The sequence below is a fragment of the Parus major genome, chromosome 4, assembly GCF_001522545.3.
Source record: "Parus major isolate Abel chromosome 4, Parus_major1.1, whole genome shotgun sequence".
Lineage (NCBI taxonomy): Eukaryota > Metazoa > Chordata > Aves > Passeriformes > Paridae > Parus > Parus major.
The window spans coordinates 60,973,979-60,993,039 of record NC_031771.1 but is presented as its reverse complement, the minus strand read 5'-3'; the positions used below and the strand labels follow the sequence as shown (position 1 = coordinate 60,993,039).

Here is a 19,061-nt window from a genome sequence, read left to right as displayed (position 1 = left end):
ACTTGAAAAATTTGGAAGTCTTTCTCTACTCTGTGCATCAGCAGTAATACCTTACTGGTCCTTCCTTAATAGCAAGGTCTCCTGGGCAACTGCAGTAGCTCTAGAGTGAAATACTTTTGCAGTATTGTTGCAAATGTAAATTCATCAGCTTCTCTATGAACTAGTGACTGTTAATATAAAATATTTAAAAAAAAAATGCCTAAATACCAGATTAGTCCAACCTGAGTAAGGTCAAAAACATTTGTCAAGGTCATTCAGGATAGAAAAAAAAAAAAATTCCAAAACTGACTTTCAAATGAACAAGGAATACAGACTCAAAATCTCAACTCTGGTAGACACTGAACTTGGTGTTATTTGAATAAGATACACCTATGAAAAATTACATATTGCAGTTAGAAAGGACCCTATAATCAGACCTACTCTAGACAGACAAAAAGACTTCTTAAAGGGAGGTTTTTTTCATTCTGTAATACAACAGACCTTTCAATATATTTGTCTAATTAAAATTATTCTATTGATGGAGAGTCTATCATAGTTTTATTATTATTACAATTTATTGAAACTTATTGTATTCATTATTAACCTGAGCTGTAAAAAATGTAAATACTAGTAATAATTAAACTTGAAAACAATGCAAAAAAAGATAGAAAAAAAAAGAGGGAAATGAAACTGATTAAATGTCTGGTTCCCATTGATTGCCAATAGCTGCTAGTGTTAAATTAAGAGGTTATTTTATTGTCCTCTACAGCCAAGCTCAGCCATGCTCCATTCAATAACCAATAATTTATGTCTTTGAGTTAATAATAATTACAATAAAAATATTCCCCATTTTCTGGCATGCTGTGTTTATTTTAGGATATTAACACAGCAATCCAAATACAACACGTAAAACTCCCTCAGGGTTTTCTGTCTCACATCCCAGACCTTCTGTTTCTTTATATGCTTTAACAGCCACAGTTAGAAGAGATATAAATAGTCTGAAGCACAAGAGAATCTCTCTTCCCTGACAGAATCTTTATTTACAAGCTCTACAAACCTAAGCAGGTCAAACAGTCCCTTGCTGGCAGGTTAATAAGGCCCACCTGCCAAATAAACCCACCAGTGAACTCCACAGGGCCTACATAAATCCAAGCACTTGGAACAAGATTTTCTCCCCAGGAATCATAGTGAGATGGGATGCTTACAGTTCAAAAGGGGGTTATCTTTCAAAATCCAGAGTGCTTGTCTGCCTGGCACACACAAGTGTGCAAAAGGTTTGCAAAAACCACAGCTCCTACCTTCAGAACACATCATTATTTAACATTTATATTTAAATATTGCTTACAGGACACTCACATGCTAAGGGCTCCTCTGCTGGTATGAATGTGTAAGGATTGCAAGTCTCTGCCCTTTGGACTTTTTAAAGGGCCAGTATAGTTAGGTCATAAATTAAATCTTTAAAATTACTCAAGACTTAACATATAATTAATTAATAATGCCATGAAAAGAAAATGAAAGAATATGATAACTAGTTATTTAAACTAACCTAGAAAATAATTCTCAGAAGCCAAAGTAAGTTTTTTAATGAATATTGACAATTATCAAAGTGGAATTCCATTCTGAGACCTAAGCCATTCGAACATAACTCTTGGGTAAATGTTTCCCATTGAATCAATGACTTCTTTATGTTCTTTCCTGAATCAGCTAGGCCCAGCAACTATCCCAGTGTGCACATATCCACAGACTTCTGAGGAGGGCAACTTGCTATGTTTATATTGCATTGTAAAAAGCATCTCCAGAGCATCCTTCAGATTTCTGTTTGCTGTTTGTTCAGTCAGCAAAGTGATAAATTCTGAGCACACATATCATAATTTATTAGGATGGCACCAGGTAGATGAAGGCAGACTGGATAGTAGCTGGGCAGCAGAGGCTCTCTGGCTCGCAACACTAAAGCAGAACTCGTGATCCACTCATGAAGGGAGCTGGTTTACCTTTGCACACCTGACTGAGAACTGTAGGAATGCCTGAGCTGATTCACAGACAGACAAATGCCCCAGGCTTAGAGGTGGCAGAGGTACTCAGGAAGGGCAATATGCAGCTGGAGAGGCAGCCTGTGTGTAATGGGCAGGGATCACAGGTCCCACTCTAATGAGCCAGTGAACATCTAATGAAGTTCTTTAATTTACTGTGAGGGACATATCCATATCAGGCCTATAGGCTGCCCGCCTGTAAAAATCCTTGAGGACAGTTACAGGCAAATCAGGGAGCACATAAAAAAGGCTTGCAGTTCCTTGCTCCTGCGGACCTACATTGACTAGACCAGAGTCCCCACAAGCACTGGGCATTACAGCTGTGGTAGAGCACACGTGTTTGGGGCTACAGAGACTACTTATTGATAAGTACATCTATTTGTCAGAGACATTCCAAATAAAAGTCAAATGTAACGGTTTTACAAGTGCAGGTGAAGTAAGGAACACATGTAGAATGTGCATTTAAAGTGGTATGTTGTGGCAAAGCACTTGGTTGCACTTTACAGGCCTTGAGTACGTTCCTTTGAAGGCTTTGAATGCCAGATTGCCAGAGAGAGTGCTTAATTTCAGGATCCTGGTACTGCAGCTCTTGGTGATGTTATCAGTGGTGTACTTTTACTAAGATGTAGAATTGCCTCTTCTGGGCATTCTGAAGCACTTCTGGGCTGAGACAGAAACTGGGGCTTTGAATCACAGGCCCCTTGATTCTGAATGCCATTTAAATGCCTATCACATCCTGTGGAACCAGTGCAAACAGCTTTGAAGAACCAGCTCAGACCCAGAAGATGCACATAATGTCAACCCTTCACAAACACTACATGCCCAGTTGCTGTAGCAATTGCAAAAGAAGGAGTGTTCAACTCCAGTGGCTTGTGTCCATGGGAATGATGCTATTCTTAGCACAGTGCTACTACAACCATTCAGCGTGAGACAGCGGAGAGTGGGTGAATCTTCATGCAGCCACTGTCTTGCACCTCTGGCCAAACCCACCACCTTTCTTCTCTGCTGGTTACAGTCTTCACGTGAATCGCAGTTTAATTCAGCTGCTGTACATGCAGCTGAGACAGCCCGATGTTTTTCTGCTGTTTGTAAACTGGACGCAGATTTGGCACTGGAGGCAGAAGCGGCTCGGCGGGGTCAGCGCTGTGTGCAGGGTGCGCTGCTGGCAGCGGAGCGCAGTGTGAGTGCTGCAGGCAGCCCAGCAGCCCTCGCTCCCTGCCAGGGCTGGCTCACCCAGCAGGAGCCTCAGTGCGGCAGCGGCTGGCACCGCGCACGCTCTGCCTCATTAACAGTAACTGAAGCGAGCAAACAGAGCTTACAGCAGTGAGCAGATCCAGCTCGAGTGTAAAAACGCTGTAAAATGCGCAAGAAACACGTCCCACTCCTTTCAGTTTTCACAGCAGTGACAGCACAGGTGATAATTTAGCAGATAGGCCTGCATTTGCAAACCTGCTCATCCTGCGCCTCACATCCAGTTGTTTCAGCCCTCATTTGTCAAGCACATTGCACATACTCAACACCAATGTAAAACAAGTGCTAAGCATCTTATATAAAGTCTCCAAACAGTTCTTGAAATTTGTGGCAATTTCTGAAAATGCCTGTCATTGAGCATTTTTCTCAAGGCATATACATTGAGTAAATAGGATATGATCACAACTACAATTTCTCAGTACAGGAAATTGCCAGTCACCAACATAATTAGAAACAGTTCACGTGATCAAACTAATCATTCAAAAAAGAGCAATTACTGTTAACAGAATAATGGCATGCCTTAAAAAAGAATGAAATTAACCTTTAGGACCAACACAGTTACCCCCACCACTCTGTACTGAGGCAGCAAAGATTAATACATGTGCAAAATAAAACACTGCATTAGCATCTGCTGAAAACAGTAGTAGCATTATCTATCTGGCCTATTCAACCCTTAACAAACTTTATTCTTTGGCCCCAACAGTGAGTGGAAATATCAATAGTCATTTCTCTGCCAAAATGAAAAAAAAAACCCACTCTTCAAGATTTCCATTGCTATATAACTTACCATATTTTGATTATTGCTGACCAGTAATTCCATGAAGATTAAACATAAGTCAGCAATTTGAAATGCAGAAGAATTTAACATTCAAACCTACATTACAGCTCCTCAAAAGCTAAGACTTGGCTTGTTAAGGCTAAAGCTTAACTCTGTAAGATCTAGAAACACATGCCAAACATATTGAAAAAAATATATTTTTGCTCTGTTGTGCTAAACACTGTCTGATTATAGATTTTTTTAAAATTTATACTTCTAAGTGAGATTAAGTTTATATTTAGAAACACAGTAACACTATGCTATCATTGGATAGCAGAGTTAATATATTTTGAATCCTCAAGCTGTGTGTTTCTACATAGATTAGATTTATTTTATTCTGAATGTCAGCAATGTTTAAATTAAGTCATAGATAATTAGAGACACATAACGTCTATAGATAAATTTATTGATTCACTGGAGTTATACCAAGCTGAAGCACGTTAGCTGCTGCAAACTGGTATACAGCTGGTTTTTATCATCCCAACACTGGAAAACAGCAGGGACATGCTCCTCAATTTTCCTTTCTCGTGGCCTCTGTCTTGCCCTGAAGATGTATTCCACTCCCTCATGTGTTCAACTTTCCTCTTCCTTTTGCTCCCTCAATTACACTTCTCTTCCTTCTGCTCAGTACAAATGACACAAACATAAATAAGTATTTGCAACAAAAGTGACATTTACTCCAGTCTTTTCCCTATTTGAAAACATGGTAAACAGGCTGGTATAACTCATAGTAGGAAGAAGATTCACATTTAACTGTGTTTTTTCATCAGGCAATCATATTTTACTCTGATCAGTATTTAAGCCATAAACTGTAGCTGCATTAGATGTCCTTCATTTGGACAGAGACTAATTCTAAGTAATTCAAAGTAGATTATTTTCTTTTTCCCAAGGAATCAGCTTTCTATTAGAAAACACCATTACTCCATTTTTATATGGGGTTACACAAAGTCTAAAAAGCCTGTACCTTCTCATTTTCAAGGTCATTTAAAAGTGATTCTAATACACATCAAATTTTTCAAGTAACCATTTTCAGTGAATTTTCATTCAAATTCATTAGCAAATATATGTCCATGTTCTCTAGAACACATTTACTACCATTTTACAATGAATGTGCTGCAATTGATATAAAATACATTGAAACGCTGATTTTAAATTTCGTATTTCATTATTTCTTAATCCTAGATCAGCAGCTTCCTATGTCCATGTTAAATAGCATGCAATCTGCTGCATGGTCAAAGACAAACACATACATGCTGATAAAGATTTTTATTAACAGTTGTGATGATATACAGACTGACACACTGAAGATCAGTGTCCATATCTAGCTATACTTAACATAGCTAAGGATAGGTTCAGAAAGGTTGAAAACAACAATTACTCTCTGTTAATTTAAAGAAAAACATAGGCTGCCAGCATGAAAATGGCACGGTGATAGTAGGGGATAACAATGAGCATTGGTATCTCTGCATCAGTGCTACATCAAAACAGGACAATGAGCAGCATTAACTTTATTACCATTACCGGTGTATTCATGGTTTGAACTGTAATGTCTTCAGTGTTCACCCCTAATAGGGGGAAAAGTCTGTGAAACAAGAAAAAACTATGTCTGTAGGTTCTATATGGCTTAGTACAGTACTTATCTCATTCAACATCTCAGTATAATAAACACTGCAAACATGCTGTGCTGCTCTTCTAATTTGGGAATATCTGAGTAACATCTGGACTGCACTCATAACTTCAGTTTAGCACTACTTTGAGTTAACATTGCCACCAAGATAATCTGCATGCAAGAAAATACATACTAGACAGATTATTATATAAAATCCTAAAACAAAAATAAAAACGGGTACAAGAAATGAATTTAGAAAGCAACCAATCCTTAGCATCCATACAGGAGAGAAATGTAGACACAAGGCCCCTGCCACAGAGATCTACAGTGAGATCAAACGTGCTCATGAACTGCACTGTCCTTGCTAATTGCCTTTGCCAGGAGAATGGCAAAGCTTCAGCACAGGGACTGCTGGTCCCCACTGCTTCAATAGCAACAAGAACCCCAAAATGTGCCCCCTCCCCTTGTCAGTAGCACTGACCAAGCTCTCCAAGGAGGGAGAGCTGTTCACAGAGTAATGCCGTACACTCTGTTTGTTCCTGACCTCCATCTAACACAGTGGAACTACAGCAAGTGCAGCACAAGGCCTTGGGCTTGTCCTGCACTCACTGTCCCTGTGGTGGCAACAAAACAAACTTCCTTCACCTTCAGAATTCCAGCACATGCCTAAAGCCGGAGGCGCTGACTTCTGTTATTGCTGAGTAAGTGATCTTGGAAAAAGTGCTTGAATTGCAAATTATCTTTTGGCCTAGTAACTAATTGACAATCTCCAAAATATTTAAATATTTCTAGGACAGCATGCTACCACTACATTTATTTAAATGCCTTGGAGTTGAAAGAGGGATTTTAGTTATGGTATTGTTTAACACAATATATCCATAAAAGTTGACAGTAAGAAGCAATAAAATACTAGACACCAAATGAAACAGGAGTCACTAATAAATGAATACTTTTATTTGCTCTAGTTGTGCAGCTGATAATTCTTGGATAGGCCAAAGAAACCAAAACTGCTAAAAAATACTAGTTAATTTAAAATAACAAACAAAATGAACAAAATCTCTAAGAGGTTCAGGGAACTTGGGAAGTTGTGACTACAAGAAACGTTAGAGGACGTTTCCTTCAACTCCTTCAAAGCTATCTCTCAAGTGTAATGCAGCATGCTTGTGATTTGGCAGCACAAGCTTATTCTGCCCTGCATATGCATTTACACCTTGAGAAGTTAAAGCTTTTTTGAACTCAGTTCTCTGAAGTGTCATACCCCCTTGCAAAGGACCAGCCTCTTTATGTACTGCAGTGGAAAAATGAGGTATCTTTATTACCACAGTAAGAGCTCAAGGAAACAGCCAATTGTTTTGAAAATTAGAAAACGTGCAAGCACAATTTTTATTTAAAGGAACAAAACATTGGACAAGTTTGGACCAGTGTTTATCTAAAATATAAAATGGTAGTATTCCAGTTAAAGGTGTAACTCCCAGCATAAACTTTCCTGGAAATCTGTATGGTGGGTTTATCAGGAGGTAATTACGTAGCTGCTAATCTTGGTCTCACAACACAGCCAATGATCTACAAGAATTGTAAGGACTAAGGAAGATTTGTCACCTTGACCATGATAACAAAATCCTTCCACTTACATCTTAAAGAACTGACACAGAAGGCAAACACAGGAAATGTGTTATCTATAGGATATTATGCATTAGTGATAAGCAATTAGTGTTTTCTCTTTTGTAAGTCATACATAAAGATGAATTTATATCATTGGGCCTGTACAAAGAATTTATTCCCAAGAGAACACAGATAAAGTAATTGTATCACACAAATTACTGATAATTAATGTTTCTTATTGAAGTTGAAAACACCCCTGCATACATGGCATGGCATGCTTTGTACTTCGAGTATATTAGATTTATTGTTCAACTATGGAAAGCAAGCCTGTATATTCCCTTACATAAACAACAGGATTCACATACTTGTACTTCTATTTATTTGTATTGATATTAGTGTCTATTTTTAATTAGAAAGGACCTTCAGTTTTTCTGTGTCTGCACTTAACTTTAGAAAGGAAGCTGTATAAAACTGTCTCGATTCTAATCCAAATTAGCTATTTTAAAATGCAATGGCACTTTATCTTTCTTTAGTGCTGTAAACACTGACATTCAGAAACTAAATCTTGTTTGTCTAACACCTTAAAGATAGTGTATTTTTTTTTCCCCACAGGAAGGCTGTAAAACAAGTTAAGATACCTTTATCAATGCAGACAGATCTCCTCCAGCCACCTTCAGCTTAAAGTTTTAATCAGCTAATGATTAAGATTTTCATTACTAAGTACTTAGCACTAAATTTGCACTGTTCAACTGCCATGCAGCCACCATTAAATACTCACCTAAACACATCAACAAATTTTAACACATGAAAGTAAATTAAGGATCACGTAAAAAAATAAGCAATCTGAGCCTTTCTGCAACAGATGGCCTAATTTCACCATTGTCCACGAAGTATGATGCTGGTGTGTTCCCCTCCCTCAATTATCATCTGTTTACCTTTGGCAGGAGTTGCGACAGGTCCTTAGCTACCAGGTTAATACAGTATCCATAGCACCGAGGAACTCTATTCTCTGCTTTGGACACAAACACAGCTTCTCAGTGCTCCATAAATCCTTTATTAAACCATTGAAAGCTTGAAAAACCTGGCCATTACCTGCATTTCATTATCTGGTGCAACGGTTCATGAGAATATTTGTTCCTATTGTAACATGACGGCTGTTTAACGATTTGACCTAAGGAAAAAAAAAAAGAAAAAAGAAAAAAAGCTGTGTTTTCAATTGGCAAATTGCAAGCACATGTACTTATTTTGATGCAAGCTTAAAAAAAATAAAATATAACCCAGGCCATACTTCCAGAAGAGACAGCCCGGATAATTCGCAGCCAGGCACACTTCAGTTCTTACAACCATTCGACAGCCTCCAAATTGTGTGCAGTTGTACGGAAAGTCAAAACATTTGGCTTAAATCAGGATTTTCAGAAAGCGCACGTGTACGGTGGCTGAGGCCAGCGGTGAGGACAGCACTTTTCAGCCGGCCAGAAGATAAATAATAATATAAAGATATTTAAAACTAAACGTTTTTCGCCGACCTCTTATATTGCCTTTCGGGGGGGTGGGCTTAACGCGTTCTTGCACGCCCGGGGGCGGCTCACGGCCAGCATCCCCGTACCCCAGGGGAGATAAATAACAACAACATAAAGATGTTTTTAAAAAAGCGTTTCCCACCGGGGTGGGCGGGCCCTGGACGCGCTCTCGCCCACCTGGGGGCGGTGAGCCAGGCTCTCCCGAGCGGGCCTGGCCCCTCCTCGCCCCGTGCCTTCCCTCCCCTGGCAGCGGGCCCGGGCTCCCCTCTCCGCCGGGCAGTCCCGGCCGCGCTCCCGGTCCCGCTCCCGGCGGGCGCCGCTCCCGGCGGCCGCGCGTGCGGGCGGCTCCGCGCGGGGGGATTTGAAACGGCCGCTCCGGGGGCCGCGCGGCGGCGCCGGCCAATCAGCGCCGCCGATTTTTCGCGCTGGTTCTGGCCGGAGGAGGGGGCGGGGCCGCCGCGCAGGACCCGCCGGAGCCGCCGCCGCCGCTGTTGCCGCTGTGTCGCCTCGGCTCCCGCCGCTCCCCGGCACCGAGATACCGCCGCCGCCTCGCCCGGCTCCCCGGGGAAAAGGATGCGCTAGGGCACAGGTCGGTAGGCCGGGAGCGCGGCTGGCTCTCCCCCGCGGGAAGGGAGGAGGCACCCGGGGCACGTTCCCGCAGGCCCCGGGCGGGAGGCGGGAGCGGCGGGAGCGGCGGCGGCGAGGCTCGCCCGCCCGCGGGGATGCTGCCGTCCGGCCCCGCGCCTCGCCGCGGGCACCGGGAGTCCCTTCCCGGGCCGGGACCTCGGGCCCTGGCCGGCAAAAGCGCAGCGGAGGCGGCGTGGGGGACGGGGGGTTCCGTGGCGAGGTATCCGCGCCCCACTCCCGCCCCGGCGCTTCCCCCGGGGACTCCCCCTCCGCCGAGGCTCCGCTCCCCTCAAACTTACCGTCTCCATCTGCCCGGGCAGCCCGCAGCTCCCGTTTCCCCCTTCCCCCGGAGCAGGGCTTTTTTGTTCGCTCCCCCCTCCTCCCCCCGCTACCTGGCCCTCGCTGCGGGGCCGCGGGTCCCCACGCCTGACCCTCGTCCCCCCCCGGAGGCTGCCGCAGGATTTGTGCCGCTGGCTGGGCCTGACTCTTGGGTGGCGGAGGAGCGGAAAGGAGCGATGCCGAGCAGGAGTCCCGGCTGTTGCAGCTTCATCCTTTCCCCCCGACCGCCTCCTCCTCCTCCTCGCCGCTGCGGGAGGTCGGGGGCAGCATAAAGGGGTAAAGGAGAGGTGCCCACCCTTCCCACTTCCCTCCCCAGGGAATGGGGGATCAATCAGTGCAAATCAGAAAGAAAACCAGAGCGGGGGGACACGACCCATGGGAAGGGGGAAAAAAACCCTCCCCAGGCTTTAAACCGCCCACTTAAGGGGTAGTGAGGCTGCAAATGTCCCCCCCGTGGCGGTGAGGGTGTGGGGAGGTGGAGGCTGCTCCTGCCCCTTCCCGCCGGGTAGGACTGAGATTGTACGGCAGCAGGAGTGAATGTAACTCTGGAAATGTATGGAGGGGGAAGCCATGTTTGATTTATTCCTCCACCAAACACTGGTGTGATGATCCTTCGACTTAGACCCTTCTGCAGTCCATCCTGGACCGGTATGGGAGGAGAGCCTTGTTAGGAAAATGGAAAGAAAACATTCCTGCGAAGGCGTGCGGGCTCGTTGGCTCAATATTCATTAAGTGTAAGAGGACAGGGCTCTTGTAACTTGAATTGATATTTGTGTGGTAAAAGAGCCTGGGGAACTTGTATTCCCAAGGCCATAGTTACAGCTCATCTGCTGTGGCTTTACCGCTCTGGGGGTGGAGAAGGGAATTTGCCATACTTCTTGAACATATTTATAGTTGCCTTTTGGTTTTGGCTTTTTTTTTTTTTTTTTTAAATATGTCGGCTGAAAGGAGGAGTAAACACTAGTAGAATTACAGAGACAGTAAACATCATATTTAAACAGATTTCAGAGAAAATGGGCTTCTTGTGAATAGGCATAAGACAGGCAAGAGGCTGATGTCAGTCACTGCCCGTATATTTTGTGTGCATGAATATTTCCTTATTGGTATTTGCATTAAATTTGGTTTATAATGATTCTTAAATTTAGGAGCTAGTGCACCCCACACTGAGTAATCTAAATATATCTGCTTTTAAAAAAAAAAAAAGAAAAAGGAAGGTATGTTTGGCTTTCAGCCTTTGCATACATCCAAGGAAGATAAACACTAGGGTGGCAGCGAAGTTTGTAATAGATTCTGCAGAGAGTCCTTGCTGGTGACTCAAGTGGACCTATATATGTGTGTGTATAGATATATATATATGTGTGTGTGTGTGTGTGTGTGTATATATATGTATAAGGTTGCTAAAATTCCTTACACATGGAAAGTGTGGCTTCAGCTGCAAGAATAAATTGTTTCTTCACCAAAATGTTTGTTTGTTAGTAGAGTATCTGTAAACTTATTGCTGAAGCTATTATTTGCTTGTTTGCTGTGGGAGTTTCAGTTGGGAAATGCAGCATATCAACGTTAATAAACTCCTCAGTTTCACAGTGTGGTGAATCTGACTGTGGATTATTTGAGTGTTGGATGAAGTAATTGAATTAAACCACTGTTTTGCAGGGCTACTCAGGGCTCAGTACTTAGAGTTTATGCAATTTTTGGTTGCTTCAATAACTATATCCTATATATTAAATCATACAGGGATTTTTGTCTAGTCTGCCCCCATCAGAAAATATCAGGATTTTTCAGTATGTGAATATAAATGCTCTAAATATTGCTGGAGACTATGACTAGCTCTTGTGAAGGTTATAGGACTATCCACCCTCAAACATACTTGGAAAAATCCAGGTATTAAAAGAACAGCAAAACCTACTACTTTATCAAATATTTGAAAATGTCAGAAGAAACTAGGTCATTATACTTTAAGGGTGTAGATCAAAAGTAGTTTAGAAGATGGAAAAAAAAATTGTATTTCTTTTTAGTTCAGTATGAATCCAACAAATGGCTAGTAAGAGTAAAAAATGTGGTTTGCTGTCTGTAGGGCTACATGCCTTTTCTGAAGCCATTGGTATTTTTGCATGTGAGATTATTGCAGTGAGATTATTGCAGTTAAATTACTGCCTATGCTGCAATAGACTGGATATTACAGCAAAACCAACCCTGCTTGGGTTTAGACGGGAAGCAAAAAGGACTGTTGATGGGTGGCTGTCTAGTATTTGAGTGGTGAATATACACATACAAGTGAGTTTGTGTCCAAAACACTGCACTAATTTAATAGCAAAGGAAAGGCAAAAAGATTGGTTTTCAGTGTCCTGTTGTTTGTGGCCCTTTTCACCTCTTACTTTTGCACTGAGCCTGCTTTATGTTCCACCAATATCAGTACATTTCCCAAGTGAGGTCTTGTTTCTTCAGCCTGGTAAATGTGTTTCCTTGTGGTCGATCAAAGCCTGTTGGGTACATTGGGGCTCCATGTGCATAAATGTTCACCTGCTCTGCTCAGATTCCTCTATCAAGTGTCTGGCATGTGATGAGTAGAAGATACAAACAGAATTCTTGCAGCAATTTGGTCACTGCTGGTCATTCTGCAAATAGAACTACACGACATTTCTTATGTTTTAAGCCCAGAAGATGGTTTAATGCATGAAAATTGCACAATAGAGCAAGGTGAAGGGTCAGGCCTTTTCTGGGAGAAAAAATGAAACCTCTCTTCGGGAGTAGTGTGCTGCACAATGAGATGCATCCACTAAGTTGTATTGCTGAAAACAACAGATTTCCTAAGTCAGTAATCAGGTACGAGTAAAGAACTGCTTGGGTGGGACTAATAATAATGCCATAGATGATGACTGCATCATCTTCAATACTGTGTTTGTGGCTATACTATTTGAGCTCTTTCATTACTTTACTGCAGAGAGAATGGAAATGGCCTTATGGTTGAGTAGATGTGATAGATCTGGTATAATTCTCAAATCCAGCCTTGGGATGAAGAAAGAATGGAGATCATAGAATCAGAGAATGGTTAGGGTTGGAAAAGACCTTAAAGATCATCTAGTTCCATGCCCCTGGCATGGGCAAGGATGCCTTTCACTAGACCAGGTTGCTCCGAGCCCCATGTCAAGTGGATCTAAGTGGATCAGGAAGTCCCATGTTTCTAGGGAACATCACTTTCCAACAGTTAGGCTGTAGGTTTGAGAAATGTCTTCACCAAGGATGTACTGGGATCTTGGTGGTGTAAGTGAGAAGTGGAGATGGAACATGGCACCAGGATAAGTGCTCAGGTGGTGAAGTGAAGAGAGAAAATAATTTCTCATCAGAGCTCGACATGTGAAGTCCAAATTTCCTTTGGTGCATAATTGCAGAGAACTTGGGAGAAAGAGGGCTGGGAAGGACAGCCTTGTTCATGTGCTAATTGTCACACTGCTGGTTGTAAATTCATGTAGTTTGAATGGTCAGCTGCTTTATACAGTTAATGGTTACTTGGAAGGTTTTGATTCTGAGAACATTTTGGAAGGAAGATAGAGAAACTACCTCAATTTTCTCCCTTTATTGCACCTTCAAATTAGCTTCTCTATGACCTGTAGTCATCGGAGGTAGCTGTATAAATATATTTGCCTTTTTTGTGTCATTTTACACTGACAGAAATTACTAAAATGATACACCAGGTGTTATTTTTAATGTTTTTATCAAGTTTGGCAACACCTATAATAGTTAATTTATATTTTCTAGCATCAGCAGGCAAGGAAGTTTTTGGAATATGTGGAAGAAAAATGTAGACCATACTCTATTCTGCTGCCCTTTTGGTTGAATAGCAAGCTACAAAAATACTCAAATTTCATGGTGAAGAGGAATATATACTAATATATATTAATACCTTGTGATGATAAGCAGTGCATGGTGGACTACGTATTAACCTTCCTGACAAGCAGCTCTAAACTTTAGCATCAGATAGTCTGTTGACTCTTTGGTATATTAATTAAGCAACTTCTGTCTGAAGCATACAGTAGATTGTAACATTATCCAAATTTTTTAAAATGCGTGTTGTGGGCAATAAACAAACACCTGTGAATCATGGTTGAACCAAAAGCAAGACTTGTATCCTTGCTAATGTCAAGAAATAATACCATTGCATGGAAGCTGCATGGTACCATAGTGTGATGAGATACGTGTGGAAAGCAGATGTTTGAAAATGTATTTGAATGTTACACAGCAATCAGATTGTACTTAGTGAGTATGAAAAAGTGATGTACTAACCTAATGTGCTTCAGAGTTTTCATACATTGGGCAAAATGACTTTGCCCTGGGGCACCACAGATGCAGGTTCTCATATATGACTTACTGTGAAACTAGTGAAGTATATAAGAGACTTAAAGCATGTTTTAAATTGCAAGGATTGTTCAAGAGGTGATGGCTCTGTTTCTAGTTTTGTTCCCATCATTTTAACTTGTCCTATTTTTATCTTGGTGCAAGATAGCAATTTGATCTTATTTTGAACTTCAGTATTCAGCTCTCCAGCACAAATCGGAACTCTGTCATATTTCTTTTAGGGGTAAGAATACATAGGTGGCAAATGACTGGAAAACTGCAGCATGGTATGTTATTGAACTTGATTTTCATAGATGCTTTACCATTTTCCCACGGCTGTCTCAAGGTTGCTGTTCGTTTTCTGTGTCTCTTTGGAGGAGCACAGGGATATCTTGTTCTGCTGGCTGACAGAAATGATGATTTAACTGTCTTTGTGAAATCTCTTTGGCTTGTGCCTTATACAAAATACTAAAATATTAGCATCTCACATCCATGCTAAAATATACATTAAAAATAAGTTTTATACAGAATCACAGGATATTCTGAAGGGACCCCAAGGACCATTGAGTCCAACACTGAAATGAATGGCCTGTACAGGGACTGAACTCACAGTGTTTGGGTTATTAGCACCATGCTCCTACCAGCTGAGCCAAACTCAGGGTATACAAATCGTCTTCAAATGTATTTGGCCTTGAGAGCTAAGATCAGAATTCCATGTTTTTTTGCCAAAGTCAAAGAACATAATAGGAGTGAGTTCTGTTCTGTTCTCCGAGTTCTGCCACAAGAAATAAATGAGATACACAAAGGAGCAGAAGATGAGATACTCTGTGACAAAAATATCTTTAAGAGAAAAGGCTGAGGTTTGGGAAGATCACAGAAATGTGATTTAAATGTAATTTGAAATATTTTGAAAAGCTACTGATTAAAAAACAAAAGAAACACTAGAAAGAACATGCAGTAATGCAGCCTTCTGTCATGGTGTTTGGGACCCATTTCACTTATTTATTCATTTTAATAAACAGAAATGTAAATGTTCCTGCTGTGGCATGGGTTAGTCTCTGGAGCTGAGGTTCCCAAGATCACATACCAGATAAATCAATTGTGGAACTTGCCAGCTTTGGTGGGATCCCATTGGAGAAAAGATCCTGACTGCACTGGCACTCAAACATCTAAATTGGGGAGTTACCTCTGTAGTAAAGAATGCCTAGATTCTAGTCTGATAATAAAGCCAGAGGAATTTAAGCCAAAGTATGAACCTTGTAGAATAGTGCAGGGTGAAAGATGTGAATATGGATCATTTCCCTCTATGGAGTGGTTGCCAACAACTTTCAATCAAATACTTCAGAATGAAATTACTGGTGGGATTTTTCTGTGAGTACAAAATGCAGACTATCAGAAGCTGGTTTATAGTAGCACTCCTGAACAAACTAGAAACAAATGCTGGGATTAAATGTGGAATGTGACTGAAATTCATCACTAGTGCAAAAAACAAGTTCCAGTCATAAAACATGTAGCTGAAAGTGCATGTGCAATATCTATTCATCAGGTGAAAGCCTGGCTCAAAATGGTAGTGATAGCTGAGCCTTCAGAAACTCTGCAAGTAAGGAGAGCAACTACAGTTGCTTAATACTACTTACTTCTACAGTCAGAACTAGATTTTCCCATGAGAAGTATGTACAGAATTTGTCCAAAGAACTGAATTTGATAAGACAGTGAAGTAATGCACAAAGCTAGTACTGTGCTGGAAGGAAAGAAAAAAATTGCAAGAGATACCTACTGCAAACCTCTCTACACAGAAGTTTTGGGAAGTGAACAGGAAGGAATTGGTTTGTTAGACAGGGAAGTGTTTTATCTTTCTGTCTTCAAGTGGAATGGGTAAGGTACACTGTCTACAGGAACTTACAACTCAAATTCCAGACCTTTTACCTCTGACAGTTACACTAAACACTTTCTGGGAGATTTTTGATGTAGATGTAGCAAAAGAAATGAAAAGGGAATTAAGAACCCTGAGAATGATGGTAATGCATTTTGGCAGGAGCATGGTAAAGCTCCAGCACAGGGAAATATTTCCAAGTAATGTCCGAACCAGGCCCGAAAGGCCACTTCATAGCAAGTATTTGGATTTGTTTGAAGAGTGTCTAATGACTGAAGTCTCAGGCCTTGTTTGAGTGTTCCTGGCATACATCTGCCAGTTCCCTCTGTGTGTGTGTGTTTTGCCTCAAGGTAATACATTGATAGAATGAAGTTGCATGTAAATGCTTATGGTGTGTGAAGTAGATCAGGATTAGCACAGTATGGCTAGGACCACATTATAGTCAGTTATGTTCAAATGTGGATATGTGCAGTTCTTAGTGAATGGTGTATATCCGTAAGTAAAGTTTTGTAGTGCCATGGAGTCAGGATTAACCTGTTAACTTTACCCTTCAGATCTTTACCTAATGATAGGAGATGTGAAGCTGAATTTACTGGGTGAAAGAAATCAGCTATTTGTACACATTACCTGTCCACATTAGAGAGGTACATTATGAGTGCAATGTGTTGCTGCTGCTGTAAACAACAGAAGATGTGGCCAAACACTGCTCTAGAATTACTCTGCCCTGTGTACATATAGCTGGGCCTTTGAAGTGTTGGCAAAGCCTCACATATCACCAGTGTCCCTGCCACTTCCTAGAACCATTCCAGTGCACCAAGTGTGCTTCTGGCATTTGAATGCACCCACTTGGATGAGCAGGTTTTATTTCAATGCTGTGATAGACAAAGATAGCAGACTTGTCAGGGTCTAGGCAAAATGATTGTAGCCTCTGGATTAGAGTTAGTTGTTGTCTGGTCAGATCTGGGAAACACTGATTTCTTTAGAGGTGTAGCAGATGACATTTTGTTAACACTGCAGTTTGATTCATTACCTGTAATATTTTGTGGTGACATCCCAGGTTTGATCTTACCTTACTTGAACTTCCTCAGAATTTGCATGATCAGAAATTTTCATGATGATTCTCTTGGTGAAGCTTCAGGCAATTGCTGTTGTCACAACTACATATGGGAATAAGGGCAGAATCATTGGCCACAGTGAGGAGGAAACAGATCATAGTGTGTTTATCTGCCGCAGTGAATATTATGTAAGCCAGAGGATCCAAATCCTGAAAGTGTGGTGCAAGGATGCAGAGGATAGAGGTGGGATGCTGACAGAAAAAGGCAACCAGATTAAAAAACATATGGGAAATTAGTGTTAGACCAGGTGAAAAAGCAGTATAAATAAGGAACTCTGCACTGAAGTGTTGTGCTGTTTGAGATTGTGTGATTGTGTTTGGTTCTTTGCTCCCAAGTTACGTAGATGCCAGGTACACAGCTCTGGCCCACCTGAAAGATAGGGAGAGACATCAATTCATGGGTGAGCAAAGACCTAAACTGAGGAAATACTGAATTGTTGAGTCCTATTTTGCTACAGAGGAACCATTCCCTTTGGAGCTTTCCAGGACACAGAAAAGCCTCAGGTTTGGGGACTGCCTTTTTGTATTTATTAAATATTGCTGGTATATTCACTAGTTCCTACCGTTTTAGGCACCAGTGTTCCTCCCTGTTTGTGTGCAGAGGAGAAGCTATTTTCTATTGGATCTGTGGTCCCACCACAGTGGTATGTGCAGTCTCTTGTCAGACAGAATTAAATCTTAGAAGAATTTTATTTTACTAAAATGTATCTCATTGCTTCACCCATCTCCAGCAGCAGGAGTGGAACTGACAACATTAAATTTCTGGAGCAGTGGGGAAAAAAAATGCCTGTGATTTTAAGAATAGAAACTCAAAATTTTCTTACAGAATCTTCCAGCCTTGTCCACAGAAGAGGGTCAGTGCAAAAGCTTTTCCCAGGGAAAAAAAAAGAAAGCAAGTCTATCCATTTTGTAAGCCTGCTTTCTGCAGTAACTCGTGGCATTTAAAGGGAAGCAATTGCTTTCCATTCTACAGTTCTTAAATGTACAAGTTGGAATTACCTATTGTCTTGATAAGAAGGCAGTAAATACTTGTTTCGGTTCATGAAAATAGGCTGTGACTTTAAAGTTTGCAAATTTTATCCATCATGAAAAAAAAAAGCAAATCTAAAACAAATTTTAAAAGATGGATACTTTTTTTTTTTTTTTTGGTGGCAAGTAATTTTGGGTAATAAGTGCAACTGTAAGTACTCTTTTTAAACAGTTTTCAAAATGCATTTGGTTCAAAACTGCAAGATTAATGAAGTCTATTACAGGTGTTTTTACATTAAAATATGTCTCCTTTGAACAAATTATTTTTTTTAACCTTCCTAAAACTTGTGGTAAATTTTTAGAAAGGTTTGGTATATTTATTTTCAATTCTATCTCAACTACTATAGTAAAGGTTTTCTTCAGGGGAGCTAATGCTTTTGAATTTTCTGGCTAGAACTGGTTTGTGACAACTTTTGGCCAAACATGCAATGCAATTTTTAGTTGTATTTTCTTCTAAAATAAAATTCTGTTTGGATCCTGTAGTAATTTTTCATTGTTCTAATGTAGTGAAGAACAGTTGCAGTGTACTACACAATAGTAAATACTTATCTATTCCTGTTTGATATTTTAGGGGTTTTACACAAGATAATATGAGTAACCATACTCAAGTTTTCAAATGTATTAGCAAAAAGGTGTTGTAACCTTAATATCATTGTTTTCTCTCTTTCTGATCTGAAAATAGGAATAATGTTTGTCTTGAAATTGATGAGACAATGGAAAACACTTATCAGAAAGCAATCTTAACACAAAAAAACAGCAGCCACCTATTAGCTTTTTTATGCCAGCTGAAAGCCTGATTTGTAGGTAATAAAAATAGCTTTTGTGGATAAAGTTCTCTTACTGTGAATTTGTATTGAGATGTGTCATCCTCATCTTCTTTCCCCCACCTCCACTGCCTGCCCTGAGTAATTCTTACCAGAGTAAGAAAACCCTTAGACA

At 40.9% G+C, this 19,061-nt stretch overlaps 1 protein-coding gene and 1 long non-coding RNA gene across 10 annotated transcripts in view; one reads left to right on the top strand and one right to left on the bottom strand.

Moving 5' to 3' along the window:
* The window catches only part of NSD2 (nuclear receptor binding SET domain protein 2), a 98,985-nt gene that overhangs the window by 15,209 nt on the left and 64,715 nt on the right, over nucleotides 1-19,061 (top strand). For 5 of the 9 annotated variants that reach the window (XM_015623897.3, XM_015623901.3, XM_015623894.3 and 2 more), the window contains exon 1: nucleotides 9,263-9,397. The exons of 3 other annotated variants lie outside the window; for them this stretch is intronic. The gene's annotated coding sequence lies outside the window, so the exon portion shown is untranslated. Of the gene's footprint in view, nucleotides 1-9,262; nucleotides 9,398-10,367; nucleotides 10,509-19,061 lie in introns of those variants that run through there. One more of the 9 variants, XM_015623898.3, reaches the window with a different exon arrangement.
* On the bottom strand, nucleotides 725-8,808 carry LOC109022606. The gene is made up of 4 exons (XR_004496992.1): nucleotides 8,577-8,808; nucleotides 8,381-8,459; nucleotides 5,593-5,659; nucleotides 725-4,697 (listed from the first exon to the last, which is right to left on the bottom strand). It is a non-coding gene; the product is annotated as an uncharacterized LOC109022606 (long non-coding RNA).